The sequence below is a fragment of the Ambystoma mexicanum genome, chromosome 3p (assembly GCF_040938575.1).
Source record: "Ambystoma mexicanum isolate Mex_15411 chromosome 3p, UKY_AmexF1_1, whole genome shotgun sequence".
Lineage (NCBI taxonomy): Eukaryota > Metazoa > Chordata > Amphibia > Caudata > Ambystomatidae > Ambystoma > Ambystoma mexicanum.
In genome coordinates this window covers 344,878,371-344,899,667 of record NC_090925.1, presented here as the reverse complement: position 1 = coordinate 344,899,667, position 21,297 = coordinate 344,878,371, and the positions used below count along the sequence as shown (strand labels likewise).

Sequence of the window (21,297 nt, the reverse complement as noted above, 5' to 3'; positions counted from 1 at the left end):
ACACTGTTTGCCCAAGACCACATTGCTCTATCTGCCAGAGCTGATTGTTTGCGTCCCCATGATACACAAGTTCTCAGAATAATACACTGTTTGCCCAAGACCACATTGCTCTCTCTGCCCGAGCTGATTGTTTGCATCCCCATGATACACAGGTTCTCAGAATAATACACTGTTTGCCCAAGACCACATTGCTCTCTCTGCCAGAGATGATTGTTTGCGTCACCATGATACACAACTTCTCAGAACAATCCACTGTTTGCCCAAGACCACATTGCTCTAGCTGCCAGAGCTGATTCTTGTGTCAACATGATACACAACCTCTCAGAATAATACACTGTTTGCCCAAGACCACATTGCTCTCCCTGCCACAGCTGATTGTTTGCGTCACCATGATACACAACTTCTCACTTAGAACAATACACTGTTTGCCCAAGACCACATTGCTCTATCTGCCAGAGCTGATTGTTTGCGTCCCCATGATACACAAGTTCTCAGAATAATACACTGTTTGCCCAAGACCACATTGCTCTCTCTGCCAAAGCTGATTGTTTGCGTCACCAGGATACACAACTTCTCAGAACAATCCACTGTTTGCCCAAGACCATATTGCTCCATCTGCCAGAGCGGATTGTTTGCGTCACCATGATACAGAACCTCTCAGAACAATACACTGTTTGCCCAAGACCACATTGCTCTAGCTGCCAGAGCTGATTGTTGCATCACAATGATACACACATTCTCAGAATAATACACTGTTTTCCCAAGACCACATTGCTCTCTCTGTCAGAGCTGATTGTTTGCATCACCATCATACACAACGTCTCTGAATAATACACTGTTTGCCCAAGACCACATTGCTCTCTCTGTCAGAGCTGATTGTTTGCATCACCATCATACACAACGTCTCTGAATAATACACTGTTTGCCCAAGACCACATTGCTCTAGCTGCCAGAGCTGATTGTTGCATCAGCATGATACACAAGTTCTCAGAATAATACACTGTTTGCCCAAGACCACCTTGCTCTCTCTGCCAGAGCTGATTTTTTTGTGTCCATGATACACAACCTCTCAGAATAATACACTGTTTGCCCAAGACCACATTGCTCTCCCTGCCACAGCTGATTGTTTGCGTCACCATGATACACAACTTCTCACTTAGAACAATACACTGTTTGCCCAAGACCACATTGCTCTATCTGCCAGAGCTGATTGTTTGCATCCCCATGATACACAGGTTCTCAGAATAATACACTGTTTGCCCAAGACCACATTGCTCTCTCTGCCAGAGATGATTGTTTGCGTCACCATGATACACAACTTCTCAGAACAATCCACTGTTTGCCCAAGACCACATTGCTCTAGCTGCCAGAGCGGATTGTTTGCATCACCATGATACACGTCTCTGAATAATACACTGTTTGCCCAAGACATCATTGCTCTAGCTGCCAGAGCTAATTTTTTGTGTCTCCACATGATACACAACCTCTCAGAATAATACACTGTTTGCCCAAGACCACATTGCTCTCCCTGCCACAGCTGGTTGTTTGCGTCACCATGATACACAACTTCTCACTCAGAACAATACACTGTTTGCCCAAGACTACATTGCTCTATCTGCCAGAGCTGATTGTGTGCGTCCCCATGATACACAGGTTCTCAGAATAATACACTGTTTGCCCAAGACCACATTGCTCTCTCTGCCAGAGCTGATTGTTTGCGTCACCATGATACACAACTTCTCAGAACAATCCACTGTTTGCCCACGACCACATTGCTCTCTCTCCCAGAGCTGATTGTTTGCGTCACCATGATACACAACTTCTCAGAACAATCCACTGTTTGCCCATGACCACATTGCTCTAGCTGCCAGAGCTGATTGTTTGCGTCACCATGATACACAACTTCTCAGAACAATCCACTGTTTGCCCACGACCACATTGCTCTAGCTGCCAGAGCAGATTGTTTGCATCACCATGATACACAATGTTTCTGAATAATACACTGTTTGCCCAAGACCACATTGCTCTAGCTGCCAGAGCTGATTGTTGCGTCACCATGATACACAAGTTCTCAGAATAATACACTGTTTGCGCAAGACCACCTTGCTCTCTCTGCCAGAGCCGATTTTTGTTGTGTCCATGATACACAACCTCTCAGAATAATACACTGTTTGCCCAAGACCACATTGCTCTCCCTGCCACAGCTGATTGTTTGCGTCACCATGATACACAACTTCTCACTTAGAACAATACACTGTTTGCCCAAGACCACATTGCTCTATCTGCCAGAGCTGATTGTTTGCGTCCCCATGATACACAAGTTCTCAGAATAATACACTGTTTGCCCAAGACCACATTGCTCTCTCTGCCCGAGCTGATTGTTTGCATCCCCATGATACACAGGTTCTCAGAATAATACACTGTTTGCCCAAGACCACATTGCTCTCTCTGCCAGAGATGATTGTTTGCGTCACCATGATACACAACTTCTCAGAACAATCCACTGTTTGCCCAAGACCACATTGCTCTAGCTGCCAGAGCTGATTCTTGTGTCAACATGATACACAACCTCTCAGAATAATACACTGTTTGCCCAAGACCACATTGCTCTCCCTGCCACAGCTGATTGTTTGCGTCACCATGATACACAACTTCTCACTTAGAACAATACACTGTTTGCCCAAGACCACATTGCTCTATCTGCCAGAGCTGATTGTTTGCGTCCCCATGATACACAAGTTCTCAGAATAATACACTGTTTGCCCAAGACCACATTGCTCTCTCTGCCAAAGCTGATTGTTTGCGTCACCAGGATACACAACTTCTCAGAACAATCCACTGTTTGCCCAAGACCATATTGCTCCATCTGCCAGAGCGGATTGTTTGCGTCACCATGATACAGAACCTCTCAGAACAATACACTGTTTGCCCAAGACCACATTGCTCTAGCTGCCAGAGCTGATTGTTGCATCACAATGATACACACATTCTCAGAATAATACACTGTTTTCCCAAGACCACATTGCTCTCTCTGTCAGAGCTGATTGTTTGCATCACCATCATACACAACGTCTCTGAATAATACACTGTTTGCCCAAGACCACATTGCTCTCTCTGTCAGAGCTGATTGTTTGCATCACCATCATACACAACGTCTCTGAATAATACACTGTTTGCCCAAGACCACATTGCTCTAGCTGCCAGAGCTGATTGTTGCATCAGCATGATACACAAGTTCTCAGAATAATACACTGTTTGCCCAAGACCACCTTGCTCTCTCTGCCAGAGCTGATTTTTTTGTGTCCATGATACACAACCTCTCAGAATAATACACTGTTTGCCCAAGACCACATTGCTCTCCCTGCCACAGCTGATTGTTTGCGTCACCATGATACACAACTTCTCACTTAGAACAATACACTGTTTGCCCAAGACCACATTGCTCTATCTGCCAGAGCTGATTGTTTGCATCCCCATGATACACAGGTTCTCAGAATAATACACTGTTTGCCCAAGACCACATTGCTCTCTCTGCCAGAGATGATTGTTTGCGTCACCATGATACACAACTTCTCAGAACAATCCACTGTTTGCCCAAGACCACATTGCTCTAGCTGCCAGAGCTGATTCTTTGCGTCCCCATGATACACAAGTTCTCCGAATAATACACTGTTTGCCCAAGACCACATTGCTCTCTCTGCCAAAGCTGATTGTTTGCGTCACCAGGATACACAACTTCTCAGAACAATCCACTGTTTGCCCAAGACCATATTGCTCCATCTGCCAGAGCGGATTGTTTGCGTCACCATGATACAGAACCTCTCAGAACAATACACTGTTTGCCCAAGACCACATTGCTCTAGCTGCCAGAGCTGATTGTTGCATCACAATGATACACACATTCTCAGAATAATACACTGTTTGCCCAAGACCACATTGCTCTCTCTGTCAGAGCTGATTGTTTGCATCACCATCATACACAACGTCTCTGAATAATACACTGTTTGCCCAAGACCACATTGCTCTAGCTGCCAGAGCTGATTGTTGCATCAGCATGATACACAAGTTCTCAGAATAATACACTGTTTGCCCAAGTCCACATTGCTCCATCTGCCAGAGCGGATTGTTTGCGTCACCATGATACACAACCTCTCAGAACAATACACTGTTTGCCCAAGACCACATTGCTCTAGCTGCCAGAGCTGATTGTTGCATCACAATGATACACACATTCTCAGAATAATACACTGTTTGCCCAAGACCACATTGCTCTCTCTGTCAGAGCTGATTGTTTGCATCACCATCATACACAACGTCTCTGAATAATACACTGTTTGCCCAAGACCACATTGCTCTAGCTGCCAGAGCTGATTGTTGCATCAGCATGATACACAAGTTCTCAGAATAATACACTGTTTGCCCAAGACCACCTTGCTCTCTCTGCCAGAGCTGATTTTTTTGTGTCCATGATACACAACCTCTCAGAATAATACACTGTTTGCCCAAGACCACATTGCTCTCCCTGCCACAGCTGATTGTTTACGTCACCATGATACACAACTTCTCACTTAGAACAATACACTGTTTGCCCAAGACCACATTGCTCTATCTGCCAGAGCTGATTCTTTGCATCCCCATGATACACAGGTTCTCAGAATAATACACTGTTTGCCCAAGACCACATTGCTCTCTCTGCCAGAGATGATTGTTTGCGTCACCATGATACACAACTTCTCAGAACAATCCACTGTTTGCCCAAGACCACATTGCTCTAGCTGCCAGAGCGGATTGTTTGCATCACCATGATACACGTCTCTGAATAATACACTGTTTGCCCAAGACATCATTGCTTTAGCTGCCAGAGCTGATTCTTGTGTCACCATGATACACAACCTCTCAGAATAATACACTGTTTGCCCAAGACCACATTGCTCTCCCTGCCACAGCTGATTGTTTGCGTCACCATGATACACAACTTCTCACTTAGAACAATACACTGTTTGCCCAAGACCACATTGCTCTATCTGCCACAGCTGATTCTTTGCGTCCCCATGATACACAAGTTCTCAGAATAATACACTGTTTGCCCAAGACCACATTGCTCTCTCTGCCAAAGCTGATTGCTTGCGTCACCAGGATAAACAACTTCTCAGAACAATCCACTGTTTGCCCAAGACCATATTGCTCCATCTGCCAGAGCGGATTGTTTGCGTCACCATGATACAGAACCTCTCAGAACAATACACTGTTTGCCCAAGACCACATTGCTCTAGCTGCCAGAGCTGATTGTTTGCATCACCATCATACACAACGTCTCTGAATAATACACTGTTTGCCCAAGACCACATTGCTCTAGCTGCCAGAGCTGATTGTTGCATCACAATGATACACACATTCTCAGAATAATACACTGTTTGCCCAAGACCACATTGCTCTCTCTGTCAGAGCTGATTGTTTGCATCACCATCATACACAACGTCTCTGAATAATACACTGTTTGCCCAAGACCACATTGCTCTAGCTGCCAGAGCTGATTGTTGCATCAGCATGATACACAAGTTCTCAGAATAATACACTGTTTGCCCAAGTCCACATTGCTCCATCTGCCAGAGCGGATTGTTTGTGTCACCATGATACACAACCTCTCAGAATAATACACTGTTTGCCCAAGACCACATTGCTCTAGCTGCCAGAGCTGATTGTTGCGTCACCATGATACACAAGTTCTCAGAATAATACACTGTATGCCCAAGACCACATTGCTCTTTCTGCTAGAGCTGATTGTTTGCGTCACCATGATACACAACTTCTCAGAACAATCCACTGTTTGCCCAAGACCACATTGCTCTCCCTGCCACAGCTGATTGTTTGCGTCACCATGATACACAACCTCTCAGAATAATACACTATTTGCCCAAGATCACATTGCTCTAGCTGCCAGAGCTGATTGTTGCGTCACCATGATACACAAGTTCTCAGAATAATACACTGTTTGCCCAAGACCACATTGCTCTTTCTGCCAGAGCTGATTGTTTGCGTCACCATGATACACAACTTCTCAGAACAATCCACTGTTTGCCCAAGACCACATTGCTCTCCCTGCCACAGCTGATTGTTTGCGTCACCATGATACACAACTTCTCACTTAGAACAATACACTGTTTGCCCAAGACCACATTGCTCTATCTGCCAGAGCTGATTGTTTGCGTCCCCATGATACACAAGTTCTCAGAATAATACACTGTTTGCCCAAGACCACATTGCTCTCTCTGCCAGAGCTGATTGTTTGCGTCACCATGATACACAACTTCTCAGAACAATCCACTGTTTGCCCAAGACCACATTGCTCCATCTGCCAGAGCGGATTGTTTGCGTCGCCATGATACACAACTTCTCAGAACAATACACTGTTTACCCAAGACCACATTGCTCTAGCTGCCAGTGCTGATTGTTGCGTCACCATGATACACAAGTTCTCAGAATAATACACTGTTTGCCCAAGACTACATTGCTCCATCTGCCAGAGCGGATTGTTTGCGTCACCATGATACACAACTTCTCAGAACAATACACTGTTTGCCCAAGACCACATTGCTCTCTCTGCCAGAGCTGATTGTTTGCGTCACCATGATACACAACTACACAACGTCTCTGAATAATACGCTGTTTTCCCAAGACCACATTGCTCTAGCTGCCAGAGCTGATTGTTGCGTCTCCATGATACACAACCTCTCAGAATAATACACTGTTTGACCAAGACCACATTGCTCTCCCTGCCATAGCTGATTGTTTGCGTCACCATGATACACAACTTCTCACTTAGAACAATACACTGTTTGCCCAAGACCACATTGCTCTATCTGCCAGAGCTGATATTTTGCGTCACCATGATACACAACTTCTTAGAACAATACACTGTTTGCCCAAGACCACATTGCTCTCTCTGCCAGAGCTGATTGTTTGCGTCACCATGATACACAACGTCTCTGAATAATACACTGTTTGCCCAAGACCACATTGCTCTCTCTGCCAGAGCTGATTGTTTGCGTCACCATGATACACAATTTCTCAGAATAATACACTGTTTGCCCAAGACCACATTGCTCTCTCTGCCAGAGCTGATTTTTTGCGTCACCATGATACACAAGTTCTCAGAACAATACACTGTTTGCCCAAGACCACATTGCTCTCTCTGCCAGAGCTGATTGTTTGCGTCACCATGATACACAACTTCTCAGAACAATCCACTGTTTGCCCAAGACCACATTGCTCTAGCTGCCAGAGCGGATTGTTTGCATCACCATGATACACGTCTCTGAATAATACACTGTTTGCCCAAGACCACATTGCTCTAGCTGCCAGAGCTGATTGTTGCGTCACCATGATACACAACCTCTCAGAATAATACACTGTTTGCCCAAGACCACATTGCTCTCCCTGCCACAGCTGATTGTTTGCGTCACCATGATACACAACTTCTCACTTAGAACAATACACTGTTTGCCCAAGACCACATTGCTCTAGCTGCCAGAGCTGATTGTTTGCATCACCATGATACACGTCTCTGAATAGTACACTGTTTGCCCAAGACCACATTGCTCTAGCTGCCAGAGCTGATTGTTGCGTCAACATGATACACAACCTCTCAGAATAATACACTGTTTGCTCAAGACCACATTGCTCTCCCTGCCACAGCTGATTGTTTGCGTCGCCATGATACACAACTTCTCACTTAGAACAATACACTGTTTGCCCAAGACCACATTGCTCTATCTGCCAGAGCTGATTGTTTGCGTCTCCATGATACACAAGTTCTCAGAATAATACACTGTTTGCCCAAGACCACATTGCTCTCTCTGCCAAAGCTGATTGTTTGCGTCACCATGATACACAACTTCTCAGAATAATACACTGTTTGCCCAAGACCACATTGCTCTCTCTGCCAGAGCTGATTGTTTGCGTCACCATGATACACAACGTCTCTGAATAATACACTGTTTGCCCAAGACCACATTGCTCTCTCTGCCAGAGCTGATTGTTTGCATCACCATGATACACAATTTCTCAGAATAATACACTGTTTGCCGAAGACCACATTGCTCTCTCTGCCAGAGCTGATTTTTTGCGTCACAATGATACACAAGTTCTCAGAACAATACACTGTTTGCCCAAGACCACATTGCTCTCTCTGCCAGAGCTGATTGTTTGCGTCACCATGATACACAACTTCTCAGAACAATCCACTGTTTGCCCAAGACCACATTGCTCTAACTGCCAGAGCGGATTGTTTGCATCACCATGATACACGTCTCTGAATAATACACTGTTTGCCCAAGACCACATTCCTCTAGCTGCCAGAGCTGATTGTTGCGTCACCATGATACACAACCTCTCAGAATAATACACTGTTTGCCCAAGACCACATTGCTCTCCCTGCCACAGCTGATTGTTTGCGTCACCATGATACACAACTTCTCACTTAGAACAATACACTGTTTGCCCAAGACCACATTGCTCTATCTGCCAGAGCTGATTGTTTGCGTCCCCATGATACACAAGTTCTCAGAATAATACACTGTTTGCCCAAGACCACATTGCTCTCTCTGCCAGAGCTGATTGTTTGCGTCACCATGATACACAATTTCTCAGAATAATACACTGTTTGCCCAAGACCACATTGCTCTCCCTGCCACAGCTGATTGTTTGCGTCACCATGATACACAACTTCTCACTCAGAACAATACACTGTTTGCCCAAGACTACATTGCTCTATCTGCCAGAGCTGATTGTGTGCGTCCCCATGATACACAGGTTCTCAGAATAATACACTGTTTGCCCAAGACCACATTGCTCTCTCTGCCAGAGCTGATTGTTTGCGTCACCATGATATACAACTTCTCAGAACAATCCACTGTTTGCCCACGACCACATTGCTCTAGCTGCCAGAGCAGATTGTTTGCATCACCATGATACACAATGTCTCTGAATAATACACTGTTTGCCCAAGACCACATTGCTCTAGCTGCCAGAGCTGATTGTTGCGTCACCATGATACACAAGTTCTCAGAATAATACACTGTTTGCCCAAGATCACCTTGCTCTCTCTGCCAGAGCTGATTTTTTTGTGTCCATGATACACAACCTCTCAGAATAATACACTGTTTGCCCAAGACCACATTGCTCTCCCTGCCACAGCTGATTGTTTGCGTCACCATGATACACAACTTCTCACTTAGAACAATACACTGTTTGCCCAAGACCACATTGCTCTATCTGCCAGAGCTGATTGTTTGCGTCCCCATGATACACAAGTTCTCAGAATAATACATTGTTTGCCCAAGACCACATTGCTCTCTCTGCCAAAGCTGATTGTTTGCGTCACCAGGATACACAACTTCTCAGAACAATCCACTGTTTGCCCAAGACCATATTGCTCCATCTACCAGAGCGGATTGTTTGCGTCACCATGATACAGAACCTCTCAGAACAATACACTGTTTGCCCAAGACCACATTGCTCTAGCTGCCAGAGCTGATTGTTGCATCACAATGATACACACATTCTCAGAATAATACACTGTTTGCCCAAGACCACATTGTCCTCTCTGCCAGAGCGGATTGTTTGCATCACCATGATACACGTCTCTGAATAATACACTGTTTGCCCAAGACCACATTCCTCTAGCTGCCAGAGCTGATTGTTGCGTCACCATGATACACAACCTCTCAGAATAATACACTGTTTGCCCAAGACCACATTGCTCTCCCTGCCACAGCTGATTGTTTGCGTCACCATGATACACTACTTCTCACTTAGAACAATACACTGTTTGCCCAAGACCACATTGCTCTATCTGCCAGAGCTGATTGTTTGCGTCCCCATGATACACAAGTTCTCAGAATAATACACTGTTTGCCCAAGACCACATTGCTCTCTCTGCCAGAGCTGATTGTTTGCGTCACCATGATACACAATTTCTCAGAATAATACACTGTTTGCCCAAGACCACATTGCTCTCCCTGCCACAGCTGATTGTTTGCGTCACCATGATACACAACTTCTCACTCAGAACAATACACTGTTTGCCCAAGACTACATTGCTCTATCTGCCAGAGCTGATTGTGTGCGTCCCCATGATACACAGGTTCTCAGAATAATACACTGTTTGCCCAAGACCACATTGCTCTCTCTGCCAGAGCTGATTGTTTGCGTCACCATGATATACAACTTCTCAGAACAATCCACTGTTTGCCCACGACCACATTGCTCTAGCTGCCAGAGCAGATTGTTTGCATCACCATGATACACAATGTCTCTGAATAATACACTGTTTGCCCAAGACCACATTGCTCTAGCTGCCAGAGCTGATTGTTGCGTCACCATGATACACAAGTTCTCAGAATAATACACTGTTTGCCCAAGATCACCTTGCTCTCTCTGCCAGAGCTGATTTTTTTGTGTCCATGATACACAACCTCTCAGAATAATACACTGTTTGCCCAAGACCACATTGCTCTCCCTGCCACAGCTGATTGTTTGCGTCACCATGATACACAACTTCTCACTTAGAACAATACACTGTTTGCCCAAGACCACATTGCTCTATCTGCCAGAGCTGATTGTTTGCGTCCCCATGATACACAAGTTCTCAGAATAATACATTGTTTGCCCAAGACCACATTGCTCTCTCTGCCAAAGCTGATTGTTTGCGTCACCAGGATACACAACTTCTCAGAACAATCCACTGTTTGCCCAAGACCATATTGCTCCATCTACCAGAGCGGATTGTTTGCGTCACCATGATACAGAACCTCTCAGAACAATACACTGTTTGCCCAAGACCACATTGCTCTAGCTGCCAGAGCTGATTGTTGCATCACAATGATACACACATTCTCAGAATAATACACTGTTTGCCCAAGACCACATTGTCCTCTCTGTCAGAGCTGATTGTTTGCATCACCATCATACACAACGTCTCTGAATAATACACTGTTTGCCAAAGACCACATTGCCCTAGCTGCCAGAGCTGATTGTTGCATCAGCATGATACACAAGTTCTCAGAATAATACACTGTTTGCCCAAGTCCACATTGCTCCATCTGCTAAAGCGGATTGTTTGCGTCACCATGATACACAACTTCTCAGAACAATCCACTGTTTGCCCACAACCACATTGCTCTAGCTGCCAGAGCAGATTGTTTGCGTCACCATGATACACAATGTCTCTGAATAATACACTGTTTGCCCAAGACCACATTGCTCTAGCTGCCAGAGCTGATTGTTGCGTCACCATGATACACAAGTTCTCAGAATAATACACTGTTTGCCCAAGACCACCTTGCTCTCTCCGCCAGAGCTGATTTTTTTGTGTCCATGATACACAACCTCTCAGAATAATACACTGTTTGCCCAAGACCACATTGCTCTAGCTGCCAGAGCTGATTGTTTGCGTCACCATGATACACAACTTCTCAGAACAATACACTGTTTGCCCAAGACCACATTGCTCTCTCTGCCAGAGCTGATTGTTTGCGTCACCATGATACACAACTTCTCAGAACAATTCACTGTTTGCCCAAGACCACATTGCTCCATCTGCCAGAGCGGATTGTTTGCGTCACCATGATACACAACTTCTCAGAACAATGCACTGTTTACCCAAGACCACATTGCTCTAGCTGCCAGTGCTGATTGTTGCGTCACCATGATACACAAGTTCTCAGAATAATACACTGTTTGCCCAAGACTACATTGCTCTTTCTGCCAGAGCTGATTGTTTGCGTCACCATGATACACAACTTCTCAGAACAATACACTGTTTGCCCAAGACCACATTGCTCTCTCTGCCAGAGCTGATTGTTTGCGTCACCATGATACACAACTACACAACGTCTCTGAATAATACACTGTTTGCCCAAGACCACATTGCTCTAGCTGCCAGAGCTGATTGTTGCGTCTCCATGATACACAACCTCTCAGAATAATACACTGTTTGACCAAGACCACATTGCTCTCCCTGCCACAGCTGATTGTTTGCGTCACCATGATACACAACTTCTCACTTAGAACAATACACTGTTTGCCCAAGACCACATTGCTCTATCTGCCAGAGCTGATTGTTTGCGTCACCATGATACACAAGTTCTCAGACTAATACACTGTTTGCCCAAGACCACATTGCTCTCTCTGCCAGAGCTGATATTTTGCGTCACCATGATACACAACTTCTTAGAACAATACACTGTTTGCCCAAGACCACATTGCTCTCTCTGCCAGAGCTGATTGTTTGCGTCACCATGATACACAATTTCTCAGAATAATACACTGTTTGCCCAAGACCACATTGCTCTCTCTGCCAGAGCTGATTTTTTGCGTCACAATGATACACAAGTTCTCAGAACAATACACTGTTTGCCCAAGACCACATTGCTCTCTCTGCCAGAGCTGATTGTTTGCGTCACCATGATACACAACTTCTCAGAACAATCCACTGTTTCCCAAGACCACATTGCTCTAGCTGCCAGAGCGGATTGTTTGCATCACCATGATACACGTCTCTGACTAATACACTGTTTGCCCAAGACCACATTGCTCTAGCTGCCAGAGCTGATTGTTGTGTCACCATGATCCACAACCTCTCAGAATAATACACTGTTTGCCCAAGACCACATTGCTCTCCCTGCCACAGCTGATTGTTTGCGTCACCATGATACACAACTTCTCACTTAGAACAATACACTGTTTGCCCAAGACCACATTGCTCTATCTGCCAGAGCTGATTGTTTGCGTCCCCATGATACACAAGTTCTCAGAATAATACACTGTTTGCCCAAGACCACATTGCTCTCTCTGCCAGAGCTGATTGTTTGCGTCACCGTGATACACAATTTCTCAGAATAATACACTGTTTGCCCAAGACCACATTGCTCTCTCTGCCAGAGCTGATTTGTTGCGTCACCATGATACACGTCTCTGAATAATACACTGTTTGCCCAAGACCACATTGCTCTCTCTGCCAGAGCTGATTGTTTGCGTCACCATGATACACAACTTCTCAGAACAATCCACTGTTTGCCCAAGACCACATTGCTCTAGCTGCCAGAGCTGATTGTTTGCATCACCATGATACACGTCTCTGAATAGTACACTGTTTGCCCAAGACCACATTGCTCTAGCTGCCAGAGCTGATTGTTGCATCAACATGATACACACCCTCTCAGAATAATACACTGTTTGCCCAAGACCACATTGCTCTCCCTGCCACAGCTGATTGTTTGCGTCACCATGATACACAACTTCTCACTTAGAACAATACACTGTTTGCCCAAGACCACATTGCTCTATCTGCCAGAGCTGATTGTTTGCGTCACCATGATACACAAGTTCTCAGACTAATACACTGTTTGCCCAAGACCACATTGCTCTCTCTGCCAGAGCTGATATTTTGCGTCACCATGATACACAACTTCTTAGAACAATACACTGTTTGCCCAAGACCACAATGCTCTCTCTGCCAGAGCTGATTGTTTGCGTCACCATGATACAAAACGTCTCTGAATAATACACTGTTTGCCCAAGACCACATTGCTCTCTCTGCCAGAGCTGATTGTTTGCGTCACCATGATACACAATTTCTCAGAATAATACACTGTTTGCCCAAGACCACATTGCTCTCTCTGCCAGAGCTGATTTTTTGCGTCACCATGATACACAAGTTCTCAGAACAATACACTGTTTGCCCAAGACTACATTGCTCTCTCTGCCAGAGCTGATTGTTTGCATCACCATGATACACAACTTCTCAGAACAATCCACTGTTTGCCCAAGACCACATTGCTCGAGCTGCCAAAGCGGATTGTTTGCATCACCATGATACACAACCTCTCAGAATAATACACTGTTTGCCCAAGACCACATTGCTCTCCCTGCCACAGCTGATTGTTTGCGTCACCATGATACACAACTTCTCACTTAGAACAATACACTGTTTGCCCAAGACCACATTGCTCTATCTGCCAGAGCTGATTGTTTGCGTCCCCATGATACACAAGTTCTCAGAATAATACACTGTTTGCCCAAGACCACATTGCTCTCTCTGCCAGAGCTGATTGTTTGCGTCACCGTGATACACAATTTCTCAGAATAATACACTGTTTGCCCAAGACCACATTGCTCTCTCTGCCAGAGCTGATTTGTTGCGTCACCATGATACACAACGTCTCTGAATAATACACTGTTTGCCCAAGACCACATTGCTCTCTCTGCCAGAGCTGATTGTTTGCGTCACCATGATACACAACTTCTCAGAACAATCCACTGTTTGCCCAAGACCACATTGCTCTAGCTGCCAGAGCTGATTGTTTGCATCACCATGATACACGTCTCTGAATAGTACACTGTTTGCCCAAGACCACATTGCTCTAGCTGCCAGAGCTGATTGTTGCATCAACATGATACACAACCTCTCAGAATAATACACTGTTTGCCCAAGACCACATTGCTCTCCCTGCCACAGCTGATTGTTTGCGTCACCATGATACACAACCTCTCACTAAGAACAATACACTGTTTGCCCAAGACCACATTGCTCTATCTGCCAGAGCTGATTGTTTGCGTCACCATGATACACAAGTTCTCAGACTAATACACTGTTTGCCCAAGACCACATTGCTCTCTCTGCCAGAGCTGATATTTTGCGTCACCATGATACACAACTTCTTAGAACAATACATGTTTGCCCAAGACCACAATGCTCTCTCTGCCAGAGCTGATTGTTTGCGTCACCATGATACACAACGTCTCTGAATAATACACTGTTTGCCCAAGACCACATTGCTCTCTCTGCCAGAGCTGATTGTTTGCGTCACCATGATACACAATTTCTCAGAATAATACACTGTTTGCCCAAGACCACATTGCTCTCTCTGCCAGAGCTGATTTTTTGCGTCACCATGATACACAAGTTCTCAGAACAATACACTGTTTGCCCAAGACCACATTGCTCTCTCTGCCAGAGCTGATTGTTTGCGTCACCATGATACACAACTTCTCAGAACAATCCACTGTTTGCCCAAGACCACATTGCTCTAGCTGCCAGAGCTGATTGTTGCGTCACCATGATACACAACCTCTCAGAATAATACACTGTTTGCCCAAGACCACACTGCTCTCCCTGCCACAGCTGATTGTTTGCGTCACCATGATACACAACTTCTCACTTAGAACAATACACTGTTTGCCCAAGACCACATTGCTCTATCTGCCAGAGCTGATTGTTTGCGTCCCCATGATACACAAGTTCTCAGAATAATACACTGTTTGCCCAAGACCACATTGCTCTCTCTGCCAGAGCTGATTGTTTGCGTCACCATGATACACAATTTCTCAGAATAATACACTGTTTGCCCAAGACCACATTGCTCTCTCTGCCAGAGCTGATTTGTTGCGTCACCATGATACACAACGTCTCTGAATAATACACTGTTTGCCCAAGACCACATTGCTCTCTCTGCCAGAGCTGATTGTTTGCTTCACCATGATACACAACTTCTCAGAACAATCCACTGTTTGCCCAAGACCACATTGCTCTAGCTGCCAGAGCTGATTGTTTGCATCACCATGATACACGTCTCTGAATAGTACACTGTTTGCCCAAGACCACATTGCTCTAGCTGCCAGAGCTGATTGTTGCATCAACATGATACACAACCTCTCAGAATAATACACTGTTTGCCCAAGACCACATTGCTCTCCCTGCCACAGCTGATTGTTTGCGTCACCATGATACACAACTTCTCACTTAGAACAATACACTGTTTGCCCAAGACCACATTGCTCTATCTGCCAGAGCTGATTGTTTGCCTCCCCATGATACACAAGTTCTCAGAATAATACACTGTTTGCCCAAGACCACATTGCTCTCTCTGCCAAAGTTGATTGTTTGCGTCACCATGATACACAACTTCTCAGAATAATACACTGTTTGCCCAAGACCACATTGCTCTAGCTGCCAGAGCTGATTGTTTGCGTCACCATGATACACAAGTTTTCAGAATAATACACTGTTTGCCCAAGAACACATTGCTCTCTCTGCCAGAGCTGATTGTTTGCATCACCATGATACACAACATCTTTGAATAATACACTGTTTGCCCAAGACCACATTGCTCTATCTGCCAGAGCTGATTGTTTGCCTCCCCATGATACACAAGTTCTCAGAATAATACACTGTTTGCCCAAGACCACATTGCTCTCTCTGCCAAAGCTGATTGTTTGCGTCACCATGATACACAACTTCTCAGAATAATACACTGTTTGCCCAAGACCACATTGCTCTAGCTGCCAGAGCTGATTGTTTGCGTCACCATGATACACAAGTTTTCAGAATAATACACTGTTTGCCCAAGACCACATTGCTCTCTCTCTCAGAGCTGATTGTTTGCATCACCATGATACACAACGTCTCTGAATAATACACTGTTTGCCCAAGACCACATTGCTCTAGCTGCCAGAACTGATTGTTGAGTCACAATGATACACAAGTTCTCAGAATAATACACTGTTTGCCCAAGTCCACATTGCTCCATCTGCCAGAGCGGATTGTTTGCGTCACCATGATACACAACCTCTCAGAATAATAAACTGTTTGCCCAAGACCACATTGCTCTAGCTGCCAGAGCTGATTGTTGCGTCACCATGATACACAAGTTCTCAGAATAATACACTGTTTGCCCAAGAACACATTGCTCTCCCTGCCTCAGCTGATTGTTTGCGTCACCGTGATACACAACCTCTCAGAATAATACACTATTTGCCCAAGACCACATTGCTCTAGCTGCCAGAGCTGATTGTTGTGTCACCATGATACACAAGTTCTCAGAATAATACACTGTTTGCCCAAGACCACCTTGCTCTCTCTGCTAGAGCGGATTCTTTTGTGTCCATGATACACAACCTCTCAAAATAATACACTGTTTGCCCAAGACCACATTGCTCTCCCTGCCACAGCTGATTGTTTTCGTCACCATGATACACAACTTCATACTTAGAACAATACACTGTTTGCCCAAGACCACATTGCTCTATCTGCCAGAGCTGATTGTTTGCGTCCCAATGATACACAAGTTCTCAGAATAATACACTGTTTGCCCAAGACTACATTGCTCTCTCTGCCAGAGCTGATTGTTTGCGTCACCATGATACACAATTTCTCAGAACAATCCACTGTTTGCCCAAGACCACATTGCTCCATCTGCCAGAGCGGATTGTTTGCGTCACCATGATACACAACTTCTCAGAACAATACACTGTTTAGCCAAGACCACATTGCTCTAGCTGCCAGAGATGATTGTTGCGTCACCATGATACACAAGTTCTCAGAATAATACACTGTTTGCCCAAGTCCACATTGCTCCATCTGCCAGAGAGGATTGTTTGCGTCACCATGATACACAACCTCTCAGAATAATACACTGTTTGCCCAAGACCACATTGCTCTAGCTGCCAGAGCTGATTGTTGCGTCACCATGATACACAAGTTCTCAGAATAATACACTGTTTGGCCAAGAACACATTGCTCTCCCTGCCAGAGCTGATTGTTTGCGTCACCGTGATACACAACCTCTCAGAATAATACACTATTTGCCCAAGACCACATTGCTCTAGCTGCCAGAGCTGATTGTTGTGTCACCATGATACACAAGTTCTCAGAATAATACACTGTTTGCCCAAGACCACCTTGCTCTCTCTGCTAGAGCTGATTCTTTTGTGTCCATGATACACAACCTCTCAAAATAATACACTGTTTGCCCAAGACCACATTGCTCTCCCTGCCACAGCTGACTGTTTTTGTCACCATGATACACAACTTCATACTTAGAACAATACACTGTTTGCCCAAGACCACATTGCTCTATCTGCCAGAGCTGATTGTTTGCGTCCCAATGATACACAAGTTCTCAGAATAATACACTGTTTGCCAAAGACCACATTGCTCTCTCTGCCAAAGCTGATTGTTTGCGTCACCAGGATACACAACTTCTCAGAACAATCCACTGTTTGCCCAAGACCATATTGCTCCATCTGCCAGAGCGGATTGTTTGCGTCACCATGATACAGAACCTCTCAGAACAATACACTGTTTGCCCAAGACCACATTGCTCTAGCTGCCAGAGCTGATTGTTGCATCACAATGATACACACATTCTCAGAATAATACACTGTTTGCCCAAGACCACATTGCTCTCTCTGTCAGAGCTGATTGTTTGCGTCCCAATGATACACAATTTCTCAGAACAATCCACTGTTTGCCCAAGACCACATTGCTCCATCTGCCAGAGCGGATTGTTTGCGTCACCATGATACACAACTTCTCAGAACAATACACTGTTTACCCAAGACCACATTGCTCTAGCTGCCAGAGATGATTGTTGCGTCACCATGATACACAAGTTCTCAGAATAATACACTGTTTGCCCAAGACTACATTGCTCCATCTGACAGAGCGGATTGTTTGCGTCACCATGATACACAACTTCTCAGAACAATACACTGTTTGCCCAAGACCACATTGCTCTCTCTGCCAGAGCTGATTGTTTGCGTCTCCATGATACACAACCTCTCAGAATAATACACTGTTTGCCCAATACCACATTGCTCTCCCTGCCACAGCTGATTGTTTGCGTCACCATGATACACAACTTCTCACTTAGAACAATACACTGTTTGCCCAAGACCACATTGCTCTATCTGCCAGAGCTGATTGTTTGCGTCACCATGATACACAAGTTCTCAGAATAATAAACTGTTTGCCCAAGACCACATTGCTCTCTCTGCCAGAGCTGATATTTTGCGTCACCATGATACACAACTTCTTAGAACAATACACTGTTTGCCCAAGACCACATTGCTCTCTCTGCCAGAGCTGATTGTTTGCGTCACCATGATACACAACGTCTCTGAATAATACACTGTTTGCCCAAGACCACATTGCTCTCTCTGCCAGAGCTGATTGTTTGCGTCACCATGATACACAATTTCTCAGAATAATACACTGTTTGCCCAAGACCACATTGCTCTCTCTGCCAGAGCGGGTTTTTTGCGTCACCATGATACACAACTTCTCAGAATAATACACTGTTTGCCCAAGACCACATAGCTCTCTCTGCCAGAGCTGATTGTTTGCGTCACCATGATACACAAGTTCTCAGAATAATACACTGTTTGCCCATGATCACAAAACTAAACTCTACCTCCTTTTCGTGCTGATTGCTTTTCTCAAATTGTTCTGTGGGTAAATGATATTCTGTAGTTCAGTTCTATATTTTACAGAGCACTATGACTTGAATCTGATGTTGTGAAATATATTATAATTAAGTGATATTTTGTTTTGTGAACGCTATTTACTCTTTGGGAGGACGTTGGTCCTCAGATGTATTCAATTCGACTGACCAAAGGTGTAATCTGTGCTTTTGCATGCTTCATCTTCCAGTTTGTGACCCTAGTAATGTAGATTGGGGCTGCAGCTTAATTAATGTGATTTGCAGTGACAGCACTAGCATATATTGGAGCCTCAACTTCTGAAAGTGAGTTGCAGTGACCAAACCAGAATAGATTGTGGCCCCAGCTTCATGAAAGGGATAAGATTGTGGCTGGTGCTTCATGAAGTGATGTACAGTGTCAATGTTGGCACATATCACGGGCGCGCCTGCATTAAAGTGACTTACAATGACAATGCTGGCATATGTTATGGCGACTGACATCATTCAAATAATTGTAAAATCCTCCTGTGTAGTATTGGCGACATGGCATCTACTAGATTTTTTAATGTATTATCCTAGAGAACCAAATCTAAATGGTGTCTTTTACCCAATAATTTTGAATAATTGTGCTGTAAAATACACGATTTCAACACAGCATTTTAAAAACTTTCTCAGGGGAGAAGCTCATGGGCTCCCATACCTCATCTAAAACTCAGTGTCGCACGTTAGTTTTTGGGGTATTTTAATACCCCATCACTAAAAATATTCAGCTGCTGCTACTGACCATGACTCGTTTACGATGTTAGTTCCACCTCAGTGGCTGTTTGTCTCACCTGGCACTTGCATGAGAAATTGCACATAATAATGTTACTCGCCACATGGTGGCTGGTACATTTTGGTGCCAGGGGCCAAGCAACTCCCTTATTTCTATGCTCGGTGAAAAAATAGGTTTGATTAAGAAACGTATCTCTCACCTAGTGCAGCACATGGGAGCCATTTGTAAATCCGGCTTTTTTCAACTCTGGGTACTTCAGAAAGTTCCCCCTTTCCTTCCCGTCAAACTGAGACCGCTAGTTACGGCCTCCTTAGTTTTAAGGCGGCTGGATTACTGCAATTCTTAGCCTTTGGCTCAGCCTCTCTATCTTTTCCACCACCTACAGCTTCTACAAAACTATGCTGCACGCATATGCACCGGCACCCCTTATGGTGCCCATGTGTCCCCGGTTCTCCGGTCATTACACTGGCTTCCGGTTCTTCAGCGGGTCCGTTTTAAGTCACTGGTGACTGTTCACCGGGCTCTGCATGGCTCAGGTGCTGAGTATTTCCAAGACAAATTCCAGCTTCATGTACCTACCAGAGATCTGAGATCAAAGAGCTCTCGCCTCCTGATTGTTCCCCATTATCGATTTGAACGGGTGGGGGTGTTGTGTTTTACCTATCCTGACTATGTGGCTATTCCCTGTATGTATGTGTGCCTGAATCTGGAATGTTTAGTATGGAGTGTTCTGGTTGGAATGTTTGGATGTGAGTGCCTGTGTTCCTGGATTGCCAGTTGGAAACTTAAGCTTGGCACAGGGGGACCGGTGGATGCTTCTATCCTATGAGCTTGTCCTGTATTATACCTGATGTACTTACCTGTGTTCCTGTGGACTTACTAAAGATACCTAAACCTAACAAGGCTCCTGAGTGGTTATTCCTAACCCCAAACCCACAACTTAACATTGGCGACGAGGATGGTTGGAAACTGAAGGGAGCAGCAACAGAAAAGGAACAAGGAACCAAGCAGTACTCACAAGGACTGTTACCAGGACACAAGAGGGGCAAGGAAGTTGCCCATCAGCAAGGAGCAGTAACCACAGAGGCATCCACCGGCCCCCCCCCGGCCCCCAAGGTAAGCGTGCTGTGCCTGCATGGATGAGTGAACGGCTCAGCTCAGTGACATTGCAGGGAAGAGCTGCACTACTGACAGCGTATAAGATATTGGCCTTTGGAGTGAGCAGCAGCTTATAGAGACAGTGCACAAGGGGCCGGGTAA

General features: G+C 45.0%; 1 protein-coding gene and 1 long non-coding RNA gene across 2 annotated transcripts in view; one reads left to right on the top strand and one right to left on the bottom strand.

The window, feature by feature from the left end:
- Positions 1-21,297, top strand: part of NRSN2 (neurensin 2) — a 135,282-nt gene that overhangs the window by 45,512 nt on the left and 68,473 nt on the right. The gene's annotated exons all lie outside the window — the stretch shown is intronic.
- Positions 1-21,297, bottom strand: part of LOC138580424 (uncharacterized) — a 273,817-nt gene that overhangs the window by 252,020 nt on the left and 500 nt on the right. The gene's annotated exons all lie outside the window — the stretch shown is intronic.